This window comes from Dermacentor variabilis, chromosome 10, assembly GCF_050947875.1.
Source record: "Dermacentor variabilis isolate Ectoservices chromosome 10, ASM5094787v1, whole genome shotgun sequence".
NCBI classification, from domain to species: domain Eukaryota; kingdom Metazoa; phylum Arthropoda; class Arachnida; order Ixodida; family Ixodidae; genus Dermacentor; species Dermacentor variabilis.
In genome coordinates, this window is record NC_134577.1 from 42,521,153 (window position 1) to 42,538,347 (window position 17,195).

General features: G+C 47.1%; 1 protein-coding gene and 1 long non-coding RNA gene across 3 annotated transcripts in view; both read right to left on the bottom strand.

The window, feature by feature from the left end:
* The window catches only part of LOC142560412 (uncharacterized), a 398,440-nt gene that overhangs the window by 103,673 nt on the left and 277,572 nt on the right, over nt 1-17,195 (bottom strand). The window lies entirely within an intron of this gene.
* LOC142559515 (uncharacterized) lies at nt 8,682-12,117 on the bottom strand. Its single transcript, XR_012823141.1, has 3 exons — nt 11,688-12,117; nt 9,684-9,893; nt 8,682-8,850 (listed from the first exon to the last, which is right to left on the bottom strand). It is a non-coding gene; the product is annotated as an uncharacterized LOC142559515 (long non-coding RNA).

A 17,195-nucleotide genomic window follows, 5' to 3' on the forward strand; every position in this document is an offset into this window, starting at 1 on the left:
GAAAGACGCGTGAAAGTACGTCCTCCCCACGACGACGTGGAAGCTAGCAGAAGCGCGCAGAAGGATGCGAGGAAACGAAAGCAAGACGTCACTCTATGCCGGTAGATGGAGCACCTTCAACGCCCTCTCGAGACACGCGAGCGCGCGCACTGTTCTCTTTGGCAGAGTGCACTTTCGTAAGACACTGCAAAAGCGAGCCTCAGGGCAGCCCGCGCATAGTTTTACGCGATGTCGGGAAAATTCCTCTCCCAGCGCGCGTAATGAACGAACGCATGCTCGTCGGAGAAAGGCTCGAGAGAACGCAGCCAAAAGATGCAACAAGGATGCCGCTTTTTTTTTTTTTTTTTTGTCGCGAGGAAACTTCAGATGGTGACGTCATGAATACTTACTGCGAGTTTTAGACGAGATTCGCGGCAGATCGGTTCGAAGTGTGACAGATCAACACCATCCCACGGTGTGAGGTAAACGATGACGCTTTCTTTGCGGGCTCTAAGCCCTGACGACAACTTCATGAAGGAAACGCACAGCGCAAGCGCCACTTAAGTGGTAAATGTAACGCTGATAAGGTCGAATGAACAAGTAACAGCTACGTGCTAACGCAAGTGTATGGTGCACCTTATGGAAGTAATTAAGCGAACGCGGTAGGTAGGACAGCATACTCGGCCACTGATACAGGCATGCGAGCACAGCAACCCCTACAGTTACTGTGTCTACCTATTCTATAATGTGGTGCGGAATCTTGAGCCTGCCGTGAAATCGCGCAAATGAAATATATTGCCGTTCAGGTAAGCTCGCTGCATTACGATTCATTTACCCGCGATTTCGTGACCACAAAAAAAAAAAATCTAAGGCAGCACGTTCCTCTCGATATAACGTAGCCAATAATCATCCATGCAATCAAAAAGGGCGCCACGCCCCCAACCCTCGGTAACTTGGCAAGTACATCGACCCTCTTACCTTCGCTTACGGGCTGCCGACTGGCCTATCACCGTCACGTGATCGATTACCGCCATATGTGGACTACTCCTCGACGGTGTCTACCGCCACGTACGTCAGCCACCTAAGTAAATACATTTTGTAATCTGTGTCGTGTAAAAGAATAAAACCTCTTTTACAATTTGACATGCCCCCCCCCCAAACCCTCTCGCATAAAAAAAGAAAAGAAAAAACTATCTCAGGGTGCTGCGCATCCAGTAGCGGAAACAGAGCACGTATCCTGCGAAGATCCCTGAGGCGATACTGTCGCCTTCACGTGACGTAGTGCTCAACCAGCCAATCAGCCCGCGCTTGACGGCGGTACTATCGGCGAAAATGCTCGTCGCAGAATTCGTCCCCGGCTTGGAGTCCGCCAATGTGCTCTTTATTCTTTTTTTTTTTACGAATACCAAATGCAATAACAAACGGAAGAAACTATAGCAGGCACAGTGAGCACCGAATAAACGTGAGACAAATTCACTCACACCCGAGTTTGAGAGGCAAACGTTTATAACGATAAACGTTTTGAAAGAAGCGTGGCATGAAGCATTTGCGTACCGCTAATGCTTGAAAGTGCCTCTGGAACGACCGCACATACAAATTATGCGAACAGTTAGTGCAAATGATATGAGGCGCGAGGCGAACTACGGTACGGCAAACCAGGTATACGGCCGCGTAAAAAGCTCTTAGTTGCAATACAAATAAAGCGGCCGTGTGGGCGGCCTGTAAAGATGTATTTGCCACGGTTTTAGCCGCAAACGGGGCGAAGCCGTCTCCCATAAGCAGTGGCTGGTGCAAACGTTCCAGAAGAATATCGACGCCCTGTAAATGAAAAATAATGCACAGCGGAACCCGTATGCAACAAAAGTAGCGACTAATAGCATTGTAACCGCTGTGTAATAAATTAAGACGCTAAAGAAGTCAAAAAGCTTTTTTTTTTTTTTAGGAACAACGAGACCCTCGATTCGATTTATTTACGGCGACTTCAAAATGGTACAATCCGAAGCCATTCACCAACTGTCTTTCTCACAACTCGTTGACTGTTAGCACGCCAGACTCTACACTAAACCAGCCCATGCCCTATAACCTGACGCAGGAACATGTAAAACTGCAGACCGCGTTTCTCACACCGACGTAGAAGAAGACAAGTGATTTACGATGCACAGAGAAGCCGTCATGCACAAAAACAAATGCGAAATTTAATAGTGAAGAAAATACATTGTCAGATGAAGCGCAGTTTCGCAGTACCGTAAACAAAAAGTAGGGAAAAAAAGGAGAGAGAGAGAGAGAGAGAGAGAAAGAGAGAGAGAGAGAGAGAGAGAGACTGGAGACACCCGGACGCAGGATGCGGTAAGTGCGGCTCTCAAAGTGCGCCCCCACCCTCGCTTTTTTTTTTCTCCCACCACGCAGTCGTGTTTTGCAACGCCCGGGCAGCGAAATTAGTATTCATGCAAATTCAGCGATAGTTCGCCCGGTCTATGCCGCGCACGGGCACGCGCGCTCTCCACAGGGTGCGTCTTTGGCGCGGCAGAAAAAAATAAATAATGAAAACCTCGAGCACGCCCCAAGAGACCGACTACCGCGGTATCGCGCGAGCCGAGCTGAGTGGCCGAGCGAAAGGGTGGTGTGAGTGCCAACTCATCAGGAAAAACTTGCGAGTTCGCGCGTTTTCGCCGCGTGTGTAGTAGTATATTACCGTGTTTACTCGTTTTAAGACCCCCCATTCCCCATTTGGAGCGTGAACACTTACTGATTTCTGCAAGCCGCATCTAGATGGTAGTAGGTATCACGCGCCGTTCGAGCAACTTTGACGTCATGATCGTCACCGCGTATTCCACCGAATCGCGCGTCACGCTTCCAGCGCGATTCTACGGTATCGGCTTTGCTGCAGAGCGTTGTTTAGCTGCGTAGTGTTTTTCGGGCGCTCGTTCCGCTGGTGACCGCGTATGCCGTGACATTCAAGCTACGGGAAATGATTTAGGCCAAAGAAAACAGTAAATATGCGGCGGGGAGAATGTTAGAAGTGAAAAATAGATCTGCGCGTCACTTACGGTGGGCGCCACTGAGGCGAGTTCCTGAAACTACGACGGCAGCGCGAAGCTGACGACTTGAACAAAAGCTTTCATGGTCGGACGCAAGTGGCTGCGCTATTCTGCATAGCAGTCTGACCGCAGTTCGAGGCTTCAGCGAGTAGCCACGAGCCTTGCTCGTGTAAGACGCGCATGCTGCGGGCTTTACACGAGTCAATGCGGTATACAGCCGGGAGGGACGGGGAACGCGGGAAACTCGATTTGGGTCGGCGCGGTATGGAACAGAAAAGTAGGGAAAATAAACTGAAAGCGAGTTTTAGCTCCAGAAACCACTTCGAGGTAATGCCGGCGTTCCGTCTATATACAACACAATGGGTGGCCGGGGCGGTGAAAAAAAGTTCTTGCGCCAACGGCAGCCTGGTTGCGAGTTGCGCGGGGCTCCGTGCGAGGCGATGACGAGGGGACGTCCACGTGAAGCGTAAATTGTGGGACAGGCGAAAAACCGAGGGCTTCGGGTACGTACATACATATATAGGCAGCTGAAAAGTGGGAACAATGCCAGGTACAGTAGTTATAGCTCGAGGGAGTCGCCACGCGCCCGAGCTGAAAGTTTTGCGAGCCGTTCTCTTGTAATTAGCGCCATTACCGAGAGCGGGCTGTAGGCGTGAAAGACGCGGAAGCACACGCACACGCACTTACGCACGCACACACACACACACACACACACACACACACACACACACACACACACACACACACACACACACACACACACACACACACACACACACACACACACACACACACACAAGAGAAAGATCTCGATGGCGAAACACAAAAACGCAGCGCATAGGCGATCGCGTCGAGCGGTGTTTTGGGGCATTAAGCAGTGCGCATCCGTTTTCTTTTTCTTTTTTTTTACGTATAACCTACAAACAGTGGTTGGATAGGGCCACAAAATGGATGCTCAGGGTCGGAAAAGGCAGTCGTAGCCTTCAGAGGTTTAGGTGAAGTGATAAGTTCAAGAAATCGGTGCCTATTAGATCGAGTCGGTTCACGAAGAACAGGGATAACAGGGAATAACTGGGAGAGGCCTTCGTCCTACAGTGGACTTAAACAGGATGGTGAAGAAGAAGCATAAACTTTATTGTACGAAGGAACTCCGTATGGTTAGTATGGTTAACATGGCGACGCAATAACGAATGTGGACACACAGCAGCTTTTGCAAAATAACTTTATTGCACGAAGCACGTGAGTTTATGTAGGCACGGTGAGTTGCTTATCAGCACACGTGTGATGGGTTTAAACGGAAGAGCATGCGCAATGAACGGGTTATTCAGCCAATTCATGCTGCAGATTTTAATGACGATCATGATGATAAGGAGGAAGAAGAGGATGACGGCTGCGATGATTGCTGTTTGAAGAAGAAATTGCGGCAGAACTCATCTCACGACGACTGTCGAATGTGGTTGAGCCAATGTAGAAACACAACGTATTGGCACAGTCAAAACGAGTTTTGGATCAGGCGTGTACTGCAGCGGGACTCCTCTTTCGCGCTTCCCTATGAACACTTGGCGCCATCTAGCACTGCCGCCGCAAAGCCTCTAATTGGCCTCCGAAATGCGTGGCGCGTCGGTGCGTGCGAACGCCGAGAAACGCATCATGCGGCAACCAAGCTCCTCTCCCGCGCTATTTTTCTGGACACGCGGCGCCATCTAATGGCGCTGTCGAGAAGTCTGTGCGTGGCCTCCGAAACAAGCGCGGCGCGTCGGTAGCTGCAACGCTCAGAATGGTTCCCTCGCTTGCCGCATACTGAGTGGCGTATACTCAGTGACCCAAGTTATCGACAGGTTCATTGAAGAGCAGCACGTGCCCATTGCATCTGTGGCCCAGACTGCTCACGCATCGCGTCCAATTGTGCTCAGCATCGGAGAAATTTAAGGGATATTTTTTCCCATTGTAGAGCGGCGCATTCCCAGAAGCACAGCTACCCAAGTTGGCGTCAAAGGCGTTCATTGAAGAACGGCACACACCTACTGGCAGACGCTAATGACACAAGTTGGTAGCAGAGAGTTTATTAAAGACTAGCACAGACTGAGTGGTACATACCCAGTGCTCAAAGTCGGAGTCAAAGAGTTTCTTCGAACAGCGGTGGCTAGCCAGTCCCACATCTACATTGACCCATGTCGGCGTGAAAGAGGTTCGTTGAAGAGAGGCACGTATGTGCACGTTAGCACATACTCAGTGACCGAAGTTGGTCCGATAGTTGGTTCCAAACCCCATTAACTCAGCACAGCAGCCCGACGTGCCAACGATCCGACCACTGACTACCCAGTGAAACTGGTAGACGAGAAAACGGTTAGCTACAAGCAAACAAACAGATAGATAGATAGATAGATAGATAGATAGATAGATAGATAGATAGATAGATAGATAGATAGATAGATAGATAGATAGATAGATAGATAGATAGATAGATAGATAGATAGATAGATAGATAGATAGATAGATAGATAGATAGATAGGTAGGTAGATAGATAGATAGATAGATAGATAGATAGATAGATAGATAGATAGATAGATAGATAGATAGATAGATAGATAGATAGATAGATAGATAGATAGATAGATAGATAGATAGATAGATAGATAGATAGATAGATAGATAGATAGATAGATAGATAGATAGATAGATAGATAGATAGATAGTCAAACTTAGAAAGTACGTGAAGTTCCGAAAGATTGATTAAAAACACGGTGACGTGCAATAACTGTAGCCCTCTGCTGTTAAGCTTATGTAGCCAGTAGTCAATAATGCGGCTAAGTAATGAGAATGCTTTTGTGCTAATTGGCTCACGTTACGCTTAAAATCTTCCTCGTTCACTCACTTGAACTTCAGAGAGGTAGCAAGCATCTCGCTGAAAAGTTCTAACGCAGAAACACTCTCGCGCGCGAACGCACTCACACAAAGTTCTTGCGGTTCCGAGCAAGTCGCCCGCGGATCCCGCGGTCCGCCCTCGCACAAACACGCGAACGACGTGCTCACAAGCCCCGTCCGCCAAGTGACGAGACATTTCGGTGTTCACCGTCGGTGCGGCCAACCCTGTGCCACGCTCTATAGCCGCTCTACGGAAGCTAACTTCCCGACAGCGTGCGCAGGACAGGGGCCGGTCGAGCGCATTAGGTGGTCATCGTCGAGAAGAGACGAAACTCTTACCTGCAGCGTCGCCATTCACCGAGATGGCAGCACTCGGCGCGACGAATTTGCGTTTCAACCGTCCGGCGTAGGGAGTTTAGACGAGCTCGCGTCCCCTCACGTGGCACTCTGTCGCGCTTACCACGAACGACAGGGCTCTCTCTCTCCCTCTACCCGGTTAGGCTACCGCAAAGATCGTTTCCTGCGACAAACGCTGGCTCGCTCCGACGGATCCGGCATTCCGCGCGGCCGCGGGTGAAAATTAACTCAAGGATCCGAGAAAGGCCAGTTAAGAGCGGTGCGGCCACGCTAGCGCAGCTTCGAGAGACTTCTTGGCGGACACCGCTTCGCATACTGCAAAATGACCGCGACGGTGGGGCCCCGGCCCACGGTGAGGGGAAGTATTCTTCGCGAATATTTAACGATGCATGAGTCTGCCGCTGTGCTCGCGCCGCCCGCGCCCCTGCGGAAAAGAAGCCATCAGAAGTGGCGCTCTAACGGACGGTGTGGGCGCGCTGAAGTTGACAGACAAATGCGCGCGCACGCCGCTAACGTCGCCCGAACTCGGGAACTGGCGAAAGCGTCTTTGACGAGGCATCGTTTCGCTTGCGCGGGAGAAGCGCCGCGCGCGTCTGTGTGCACAACTCTGTCGCGTCATCTCGGTTGCAGTGGGGGGTGCGACTTTTGCTGAAACGTGGAAATCGCACGTCAGCGGCTAAAGCGCTCGCCGCTCGCTTGACGACGCGCGTCGGGAAGGTGAGGAGCTTGCAGCAGCACTTCTCGGACGATACGTAAGCGCGTGCGTTGTGCTCATCGCTGTGCGCACGTAAGTTGCGTTCGTTGCGATCGAATGGACTGATCAGCCGTAGAACTGGACGACAAGTATCCATCATAGAACGGAAACGTGTAACTACGTAGTGCGGCTACTGGAGATTAAGAACAACGAGACAGGGACCATATGGACGTACACAAAGTGCAAACGAATTTGCGCTTTGTATGAGCTGGTCTCGTCCCTGCGGTTCAACTTTACAACGCTGCTTTTTAAACGCAAATTATGTCGCTATTAGAAACAAAAAAAAACTGAAAGAAAGAAAACCTAAGAGGAGTGACTGGAGTGACCGACTCCATAGTATTACAAGATCGTATCATTCAATGGTTATCTATAGGCATAGGAATGCTTTCTGCATGATCATCATCTGTGAGTTCTGATATTATAGTCATCTGCTGCTGTCTACGAGTCCACTTCACCCACGGGCAACCAGCGCTGGCCAGGAGGCGCTACAGCAGCTTGAGTGTGCAACCTAAATATGCTGAAACGATCCGACAGGGATGCTTTAAAAATGATGCGACGCTATGGATGAGAACACAGGCGCGTTAGCTGCTTTAGCTCTATGCGTTCCGCCAAGAGAGGGAGAGAGAGAGAAAGGATGCATAGAAACGGAAGTAGGAAGTTCCGGTTGCCTATCCTACACGGGGAGGGAGTAGGGGGATAAAAAGAGAAAGAGAAAGAGAGACGACTACGAACAAACAGCGTATATTACAGTTGTAGAGGCGGCGCTCTTAAAGTTTATCGTAAAGCCCCGTAGACCGCAGGAATCTTATCCATCTGAATAGCGCGAACAAGGCCTTCTGCGCGGAGGTTCTTTGGAAACAGTGGCCTAGACCTTTTAGTTCTGATAGTGGACTATTGTCCAAATGGTCAATCACTGTGCACATTACTTGCCTTTCGGCACTAACGCAGGGCAGACACAGATAATGTGTGCCAGCGTCTCATCACAGCTGGACGTGTCGCACGTGGGGCTGTTGGCCATTCCAATCAGCAGAAAAAAAAAACAGAAAAAGATGCAGCCTCAAATAACCCAAAAAAGAAGGCCCAAGTGTGCTTCCTCAAAGAAACTATGCCCCCCTCCTCCCAAAAATATCATCTTACAAATGTCAGCGATTCCCGCCGTGGTAGATTAGTCGTTATGGCATTCCCTTACAAAAATTTTTTAGTAACATTTTATAAACCGTCTTTAGACACCGTAACAACTTCCTAGTAACCTCCTACCGACTATTGGCCACCGATATTGAATTGAAAGTATAGACATAGAATGTCGATAGAATTCTTATCGACTGCTTATTATCTTATGTCGGTAGAAAGTGTCAACTGTGAAGCGACTATTTATTGGCTACCTTTATACATCCTAACAACGTGCTAGTAACATCCTGTCGACTATTCGCCACAGACAAATAGTTGACAGGATGTTAGTAGGAAGTCGTTAGGATATATAAAGGTGGTTAATAAACAGTCGCTTCACAGTTTTTAGGAAGTACATAAAATTTTATTCAGAGGTAATTACTTTTGCAATTATATATTGCAAAAATAAGCTTTCATTGTCTCTGAATAAAATTTTTATTTACTTCCTAAAAACTGTGCAGCGACTATTTATTAACCACCTTTATATATTCTAACGACTTGCTAGTAACATCCTGTCAACTATCTGTCTGTGGCGAATAGTGATTTCCAAGTGTCTAGGTGTGACATGCAACAGAAGAAGACAGGTTTACATTTGTGCTTGAACACATCCATTTAATATCCCCGGGCTAGTAATGAGGACGAGTTCTCCAGCTGCCCTGAAAGTAGGCTGAAATGTTGCGTTGTGTAGTCTAGAAAAGAGAAGAAAAAAGGCAATATATTAGTTTTGCTGCAGTGACATTGCAACACACCATGCATCTGTTTCTTAAAAAGGAAGTGCACAAGACACAAGTTTTCAACCCTGTGAGCTCTAAACATCTCCACCTGTTTTGTGCAAAGTCCTAAAATGCATGAAATGACCGAATTAGTGCATTAGAGCTGGGAGCGTGATGGATGTGTGTAACACCAACAGATGCATGACACATAAGCTCTATCATACCAATTGTCATCTACAAACAAAAGCTGTAAATCAACTTCAGTTTAATGAACTTCGATATTCGTATTGTGACCAGTACACGGAAGTTTCATGTGTGAATTATCTTAGGAAAGGCAAGGTGCCAGTCAGAACTGTGCTGCAGCTTTGCTTGGGCACAGGTACATAAAAGAGTTGACTTTTGTGTTGCACTTAAGAACCACGAAATGATACAAGCAACATGTAAGCAGTTGAACAGGCATTATGGACATTCTACAGCAAGATTAGAAAATGCCTTTGCTGTGCAGGCAGACATTGTCAAAGCGAGCTTGTTACTGAACATGTTAGCTTTCCACAAGAAAGGATATTATATTATCAGTGCATTCATATGACCAGGGCCTCTATCACAAAAATACATATGCCAACAGTAATGACAATTTTCTAGTTATGGTGGCAAAGCTTGCATTATAATATGCTATTTTAATCAGGTTAATAGCTATTTTAGCAGGAAAGAAAGGAGTATACCCTAAGATAGCACTGAAATTGCCATGAAAGGAGTTTTGTTGAAAACTGCACAAAGAATATTAAGATGCTTCTTTGTGACACACACACCTAGTATGGTGTTGACCTTCTTGGAATCCAACGGATCCTTCTGTGGAAGGCATTTGACAGCCGCCCAAAGAAGGACCTCCCTTCAATGTCTTCTATTGAAAAAGGGGCTTTAAGGAGGCGCTCCGCGAAGTGAAAGCCTGAGTTGTTAGCATCCAGGCACAGCCTCTTCAGCAGGCCCTTTTCAACATATACACCGCCACCGATGTCTACCTGTGAAACAATACAACAAGCACAGATTCATTTTATACACATATGATCAAGGAATGGTTAGGAAATAGGGTAAGGTTTGCAAAAACAGAAGTAGCTGCTCTTGTTGATTTGGTTTAAAGAACAAAGCAGCCTTACGTATACCATACATGCATTGTACTGAGCTGTGTACTTTTACGTAAGACTAGAAAGTACTGCGAACTTCAATGCGAAAGAAAGACATGCATCTGCCTAGCACTAAGCAAATGTGTGCCACCCCTTGACACAGAGTGAGATCTGGTGCTGTTTTAGTGATTAGCAGACATTGAAAGCTTCAAGCCTCATCGAGTATTGGGCCAAGCTGTGCTCGATTAGTGACACACAAGTGCTCGAGAACTATCAAACAAGATGCAATTGTCTTCAAATACAATTCTGACTTCCCCTTGCAGACACGCTGTTTTCAATTTACTGACTGCACTTAGGTGTAAAGACTTTGTCTGACAGAGTGAATCAACCACATACACAAGCAGCATTTTCATAGTTAGCATAGTCTTTAATAGGTACTGATACCTTCAATTTAGAAAGCCCTCTATATTGGGCCTCATCAAACTAATTTCATAAAAGGTTTGTCAAGGTAGAAGCATAGAACTTTAGTCATTAGAAGACAGGTGAAAGGAGTTAATTATTGCAATGATTACTGAAAATTAAATTTTAGACAGCTCATCCCTATGAGAAATTGATGCAAGCAGTTTGTACATGTCACATAAGCATTTAGATATCAAAAATAGGGATTAGAGAAAACCCTCCCTTGGAGGTTCATTAGTGCAAGCAGCCATGCCCTAAGAGACATAACTTCTTTTTCTGTAGGCAGAAAGAGGCTCGAGTATTTTATTGACACATATATGTGCCCATGCATATATGTTGTCTCTGTTGTAAACCTTCTTTTTCATGTACATGCAAGGTGTGTTTATAACATCTCATTGTGCACAAAATTTGCGTAATAATTTAAAGACCGCGATTTTGTAGCGATGCTATTCCTTTTCGCTATTCGTTAGTAGTCTGACCGACGCCCCGGCCCGTGCTACGTACTGCAACTGCCGGCCGTTAGCGGTGGGCGAGAAGAGTGATATAGAATCGAGGGGTAAGTAACGCTACAAAATCGCAGTCTTTAAATTATTACGCACTGCCGTAACCTACGATTGCAAGAGCTGACATCTCGTTATTAAGATTTGGTTGGTCTGTGTTTCTTAAAGGCCGGCGTTTGATTGAAATGTCTAGATTAAAAATAAACCTCGTTATTGTAATATCGGCCTATATCCGCTCTAACACAGAAGACAAATACGCGAAGACACTCAAGAACATAAACAATACACACAGGTTCTCGCGACGCGGACCTCCAAACCGAACTGTATACATACAAAAACCTTCATACAAGCTTCTATCTGCTTAAGCGTCAAACATAGCAATCGTGTGTCAACGCGCAAAGCCCATGATACATCGACGTATACATTACACATGTACTTTACTTGCGGGAATGCCTATATAGCGAATAACTTCTTGCCAGGAAACTACCGAACGAACACCAACTTTCAATGTGTTTTCATAATTGTGTGCCCATTCAGGCATTGCAATCAAGGCGGGTAGCAGAATGCAAGTACGTTGTAACATCAGAGGAAGCTTTCGTGAAATTGCTTGCTAAATGTGCACAGCAACATGGCTAACATACGATAGGAAAGCGCTTTGCTCTAGCTAGTTACACAACGCTCATTACGTAAATCATAAGCTTCAAGAATGCGCGCAAGCGCCAAACTTGCTTACCTTTCAAGACTTGGCAAACGCTCCTTCGTCTAACAGGTACAGAGGCACCGACGTTTCTCTGGCGCAAGCACTGTAGAACTTGCGATGAACTCCAGCTCCACAAAAGCACAACCTTCAACAGTCTTCCATACACTACGATTCGAAGCCCCAGTACCAGACTTTTTCACGAGAGCGCGGGCAGGCAGCTCGGCAGAACAAAGGCAGCTCGGACGGGCGCTGTACTAGGGCACTCACTGTCGACACTGGTGGATCGCTCGAAACACACGGCGAACTAATGGCGTTACACGAGTCCGGAGGGTTTGGGATGGTTACTGCACACGACAAGGAGCACATTTTGTCTAGGCACTTCTAAAATATAACTCAAATACCACCTAAATGCAAGGAGCATTCACTACAACCAACGTGGTGTGTCGACCAAACAAATACTGCCGTAGCGCCACTCTGCGGTTTTTAGAAAAATGTATCGTAAATAAAAAAATTGCGTGTTTTTTCCTAATAACATTTCGTAGGGTCCCTTAATATATTTTTTGGGTCCAAAAGAGGGTATATTGTACTTTGTGATACGAAGTTTAAGGAAATCTATATATAATAAAAACGAAGCGGATGTTGCCTTCAAGATTCGCAATTGCTTCAGGTGCATGCAGCTTGCAAAAGCACGGCCTCCGAGATCGGACTTTGTCACTCAAAGGAAGCCGTAGCTGGGAGGCGGACAGGCATTTAGGCCCCAATCGTTGGATTTACAGTGTCTAGGTAGGCTTCCTTATTTATAAAGAATATACAGGGACTTAAGCCGAACCATGAGCGAGCTATACAGACACACGCGGTACGATTCGGTGTCTGATCCGACGTCCGGCGCTGCATGCTCCGGCGATTCGGGGGGGGGGGGGGCACACGGTGCATGCACATGTGCGCATGGCGTGCATCCGAAAGATTGAGCAGCGCGTAAGCTCCGCCCACATCCAGCTCCCCAGCTTGAGCTCATATCCACGTCGAGAAACGCAATATCAACAGCTCTGCACAACACTGCTTCGCTTTACGCGAACACTGTCGATAAAATTATCCCCCTGCGAGTGACAGAACACTTCACGACGGCGCGTTGTCCACTGACGGCTCCACTAAAGCCAGCGATAGGGCCGGTAGGCATAGCTAGGCGGACGCTGCGGCCGACGGCGCTTGCGATCCAGCCCGAGCTCGTCGAAGAGTGCTTATTTTTGCCAAAACAATTAACACTGTACACATTAGGTCGGTCGTAATTAACTACAATTGGTTTACTCGACGCAGTCGTTGCGAAGGGCAAACGTGCAAGCGAAGCGAGCGGCCTCGCTCAGACGGTCGGTGTGTGATGTCTGCCCGCGAAATGCCCTCGCGTCGCGGCTCCCGATCTCGCCAGTAGCTTAGTGCTAGTGTACTAGGCGCTGGTTTGAATAACAGGCACACGTTCGAGATAATTTTACTGAACTGGTAACTATTTCATGTCGGAAACAAACTGCAGCAGGCAAAGAAAAAAAAACTGCGAGTAACCGGCCAGCCAGCACCGCCTCCGTTGGACGATGAAAATCTGCCCGGTTTGTCGCACGCCGGACGTCCGATCCGGCGCTTCGGCACGGCAAAACACCTCGATTCGGGCTGCCGTTTCGGCGCGTCGGACGCCGGGTCGGACACCGAATCGGACCGTGTGTCTCCCGTTTTGGTTGGCGAACTCGAGCCGATCAGCGCGCCGTCCGTGCAGCTCCGTCTGCTTGCAATGGTGCATGGCCTACGGACTTCTTTGACACCTACTGAGCACGAATTCATGATCACCGCTCATATACACGCTTCCCATGGCGCTAGCTGTCGTGTTTTCAAGAATACGTGCCCTCATGTTGAATTGGTGCGACCATATTTCCTCTTAGCGTCCGGTATTAGAAGTAATTTTTTTTCTATGAACATTCTACTATCATCTGTTACTAGGAAGTTGATTAAAAATTAGGAAAACAGTTACTGTGCAAAAAAGCATTTTATTTAAAGCAGCCAGTCTTTGCATATTCATTTATAGTTGAGATTATATTATCTGTTCATTTTTCACTAAATAATTTTTAACAACTTTCTAGTAACCAGTGTTACTAGAAAGTTGATTGAAAATTGAGGAAATTTACACCTGTGCATGAAACAAGACTGTCTTGCACCAGCCATGTTCACTGAATAATTATAACCTTATTTAATAATATTCATGCATGTTTTGTAACTTGGGTTATGTACTTTAAGAACATAATTATTTTTATTGACTTCCTATTGAATGGTGTTTCTAAAAAGTTAAAATAGTGTGTCTTAACTTTCTAGTAACTTTCTTTTTACATACTGAAGTTAGAAAAGAAGCAACCAACTTTCTTTTGACAAACGTTACTAAAAAGTAAATGTCAATAGGATGTTACTAAAGTTGATAGGAAGTTGATAAAAGTTCTAAAGAAAGTAAGGAAGCATTTTTGTATGGGTTGCACTGCCAATCTCGAGGTAGCAGGTTCGATCCTGGCCACCGCGGCCGCATTGCGATGGGGGCGAAATGCTAAAAAACACTCGTGCGAGTTATAGAACCGCAGGTGGTGAAAATTATTCTCGAGTTCGCCAATGCCGCGTGTCTTATTAATCATATCGTGGTACTGGCACGTAAGATCCCAGACTTTAATTTCTTTCATTGAAATTCTCGCAAGGGTCTCAATGATTACTGCTATACATTTTTCTCCAATGACTTCAACATATAAAGGTCCGAGCTGCCTGCTTCACTGTGAGCAGTCCCTATGAACTATATGTGGGATTCAGACTTCAGCCATTTGGACTTCAGCCTGTTAGCGAAAGCGCTGAAAGCACCCGGAAAAAAGTAACGAAATGTTATCTAACGTGAACGCTACTGCGACCGTAATGGAGAGCAACCAGCTGCTGAGTGAGTGAGTGAGTGAGTGAGTGAGTGAGTGAGTGAGTGAGTGAGTGAGTGAGTGAGTGAGTGAGTGAGTGAGTGAGTGAGTGAGTGAGTGAGTGAGTGAGTGAGTGAGTGAGTGAGTGAGTGAGTGAGTGAGTGAGTGAGTGAGTGAGTGAGTGAGTGAGTGAGTGAGTGAGTGAGTGAGTGAGTGAGTGAGTGAGTGAGTGAGTGAGTGAGTGAGTGAGTGCGCTATGCAGTACTGAGCGTATCCATCCAGCGCAACCTTTTAGAAATCTTAGAGCCACCTAGCGACGAAGTTTTACAATCAGTTGCGGGTACACACTATGTTGCGTCATCCGACAGCCCCATTTTCTCCCCCTCCGCGTACGTCCATTTCTTGATGAAAACAAATTTGCCACGCGCGGCTTGCGCTGGTCGCGATAAGGCTGTTGCGTACGAACATTGTGAGCGGCACGGCATCAGCCTAGCGGGTGAATTAGCCCGCTTTGTCACAGGGACATCGCATTTGCAAGCTCGGACAGATTCAGCCCCCCCCCCCCCAAAAAAAAAGCACTTCACGAGAGGAAAGGAAAAAGTGCAACAAACAATTGTTTGTTCGTTCTCCACACCGTGCTGTTCTTAAAAAAAGGCAACACATGCAAACAAACAAACAAACAAGAAACTGGGACTCTGATGACCGAGAGGGACGACGCGGGCGACAACAGCAACAGCGTCGAAATGCGGCTTCACTCTTTAATCACAATTTAGCCTCGCGAGGAAAGTGGGGCTGAAAGCTAGAAATAAGAAGAAAATATCAGTTACAATAAACAGTAGAAAGGCCGTCAGATGATGCTTAGATGTTAATCGGGCGGCGAGTCTCGAAAAATAGAAAGAAACATAATAAATGTAATTACGAAGATGTGAACACACGCACCGAGACCGCGCGAAGAGAGACAGAGTCAGCGGAGTGGATGAAAAATTCTACAGGGTTGGTGCGTACGCTTGGCACCACCGAGGCTGAGTAGTAAAAAGTAACAAGAGAAGAAAAAATGGCGGAGAGGGAGAGATGCGTATCACCGTCGCTGTTCAAATTGGGGCTCTAATTAGCCGCAACGACACCACACGGCCATCCCTCAAGCCAGCGCCGTGCAACCGCTGACAGTTCAAACTAGAGAAACAAACAAAACAAAATAGCGTGCGCGCCAGGCAACGGAAAGACTATGTTTAATGACCTCAAATGTGCGGAGCGTGGGTAGAAAGAAAGAAGGAAAGAAAGAAAGAAAGAGTGACTGAACTAGAGAGAGAGTGAAAGAAAGAAGGCTCGGGCTCAGCGCGGCGGTTCAAGCACCAAGAAAAGAGAGCGAGGAGGCGACGGCGCGCGAAGAAAAAAAAAGTAAGCAAGTAAAGTGAGAGTACAGCAATCGCGATGTTGTCCTAAGCACAGTGTGAAGGGAGAAAAATAAAATAATAATAAAATGAATTTAGGCCCAACACCGTAAACTCCGTTCACTTCACGGCTCCTTCTCTTTCTCGAGTTTCCCTATTTGAAAAGTTCGTTTAAGTTCTCGAATCCTTCATCGTATATGCAAAACGTTGTTGCTGCAACGCTCCCGATGCGGATCACAAACGCGGAAATCCATAGCGGACGCAAAAAAAAAAGAAAAAAATTCGCGACGTGCGTGTTTAGGAGTGTAGAATTATATGGTTATAAAGACAAGCTTTTTTTCGTACTTTCACACTTCACCCGCACGCAGACACTGAACACGGCAAATCGTACCTACAAGCCCAGACCCAAGAAAGAGAAGGAGCGTACCGAAAGCTCGTAACTGGGCGGGCTGGCTCTGAATCACTTTTAAAATCATGCTTAACACGAGGGACAAGAAAAAAGAAGCAAAACAGAACACAAGCGTCGACTATCCCCCGTTCAGTGGAGGAGAGGAGAGGAGAGGAGACAAAGGAGAGGAAAGACAGGGAGGTTAGCCAGTGTAAGTACCGGCTGGCTACCCTGTGCTGGGGAAAGGGGTAAAGGGAATAAACGGAGAAAAAGAAGAAGAGGAAAAAAAATGGAAAAACGAAAATTCACACAGTAACGCGAAACTACGCGCTACAACGTTCAAAGGCGGTCGCACAATTCGCAGTTCTCTAAAAACTTCAAAAGAACCCTTAAGGCCTTGAGTGCCGAAGCCCGTCTGGACCAATGTCCCAGAGCTTTTTCCTCTGTAAAGGGGCGATTGTCCAGTTTTGCGAGAGCGGTCACGAGTTCAGTGAAAAAAAAAATAAAGGAACAGCACGTACGGTGCACGTCACCACTCGTGTAGGGCGCGCGAACGGCGCCCTTACTTTTTTGGCAGCTACCGTTAGACGTCGCTGGCTGCCTCCGCAGCGTGCTCTACACAAGAGTGACGCGCACTGTACTGTAAACGCCTAGCAATACAGTGCGCGTGCGCCACCCGAGCGGGAAAATATCCATCAGCCGAACGTCCGTGGTAGTAGCGGCCGATCGTGAACCTCAAATGCTGGCTACGCAACTACTGATCGCGGTTTAGTTGCATTCGTCGCCCTACCTTTTCTGACACGTAAGATGGAGGGAGCGATGGGGAGGTCCGGGAGGCGCA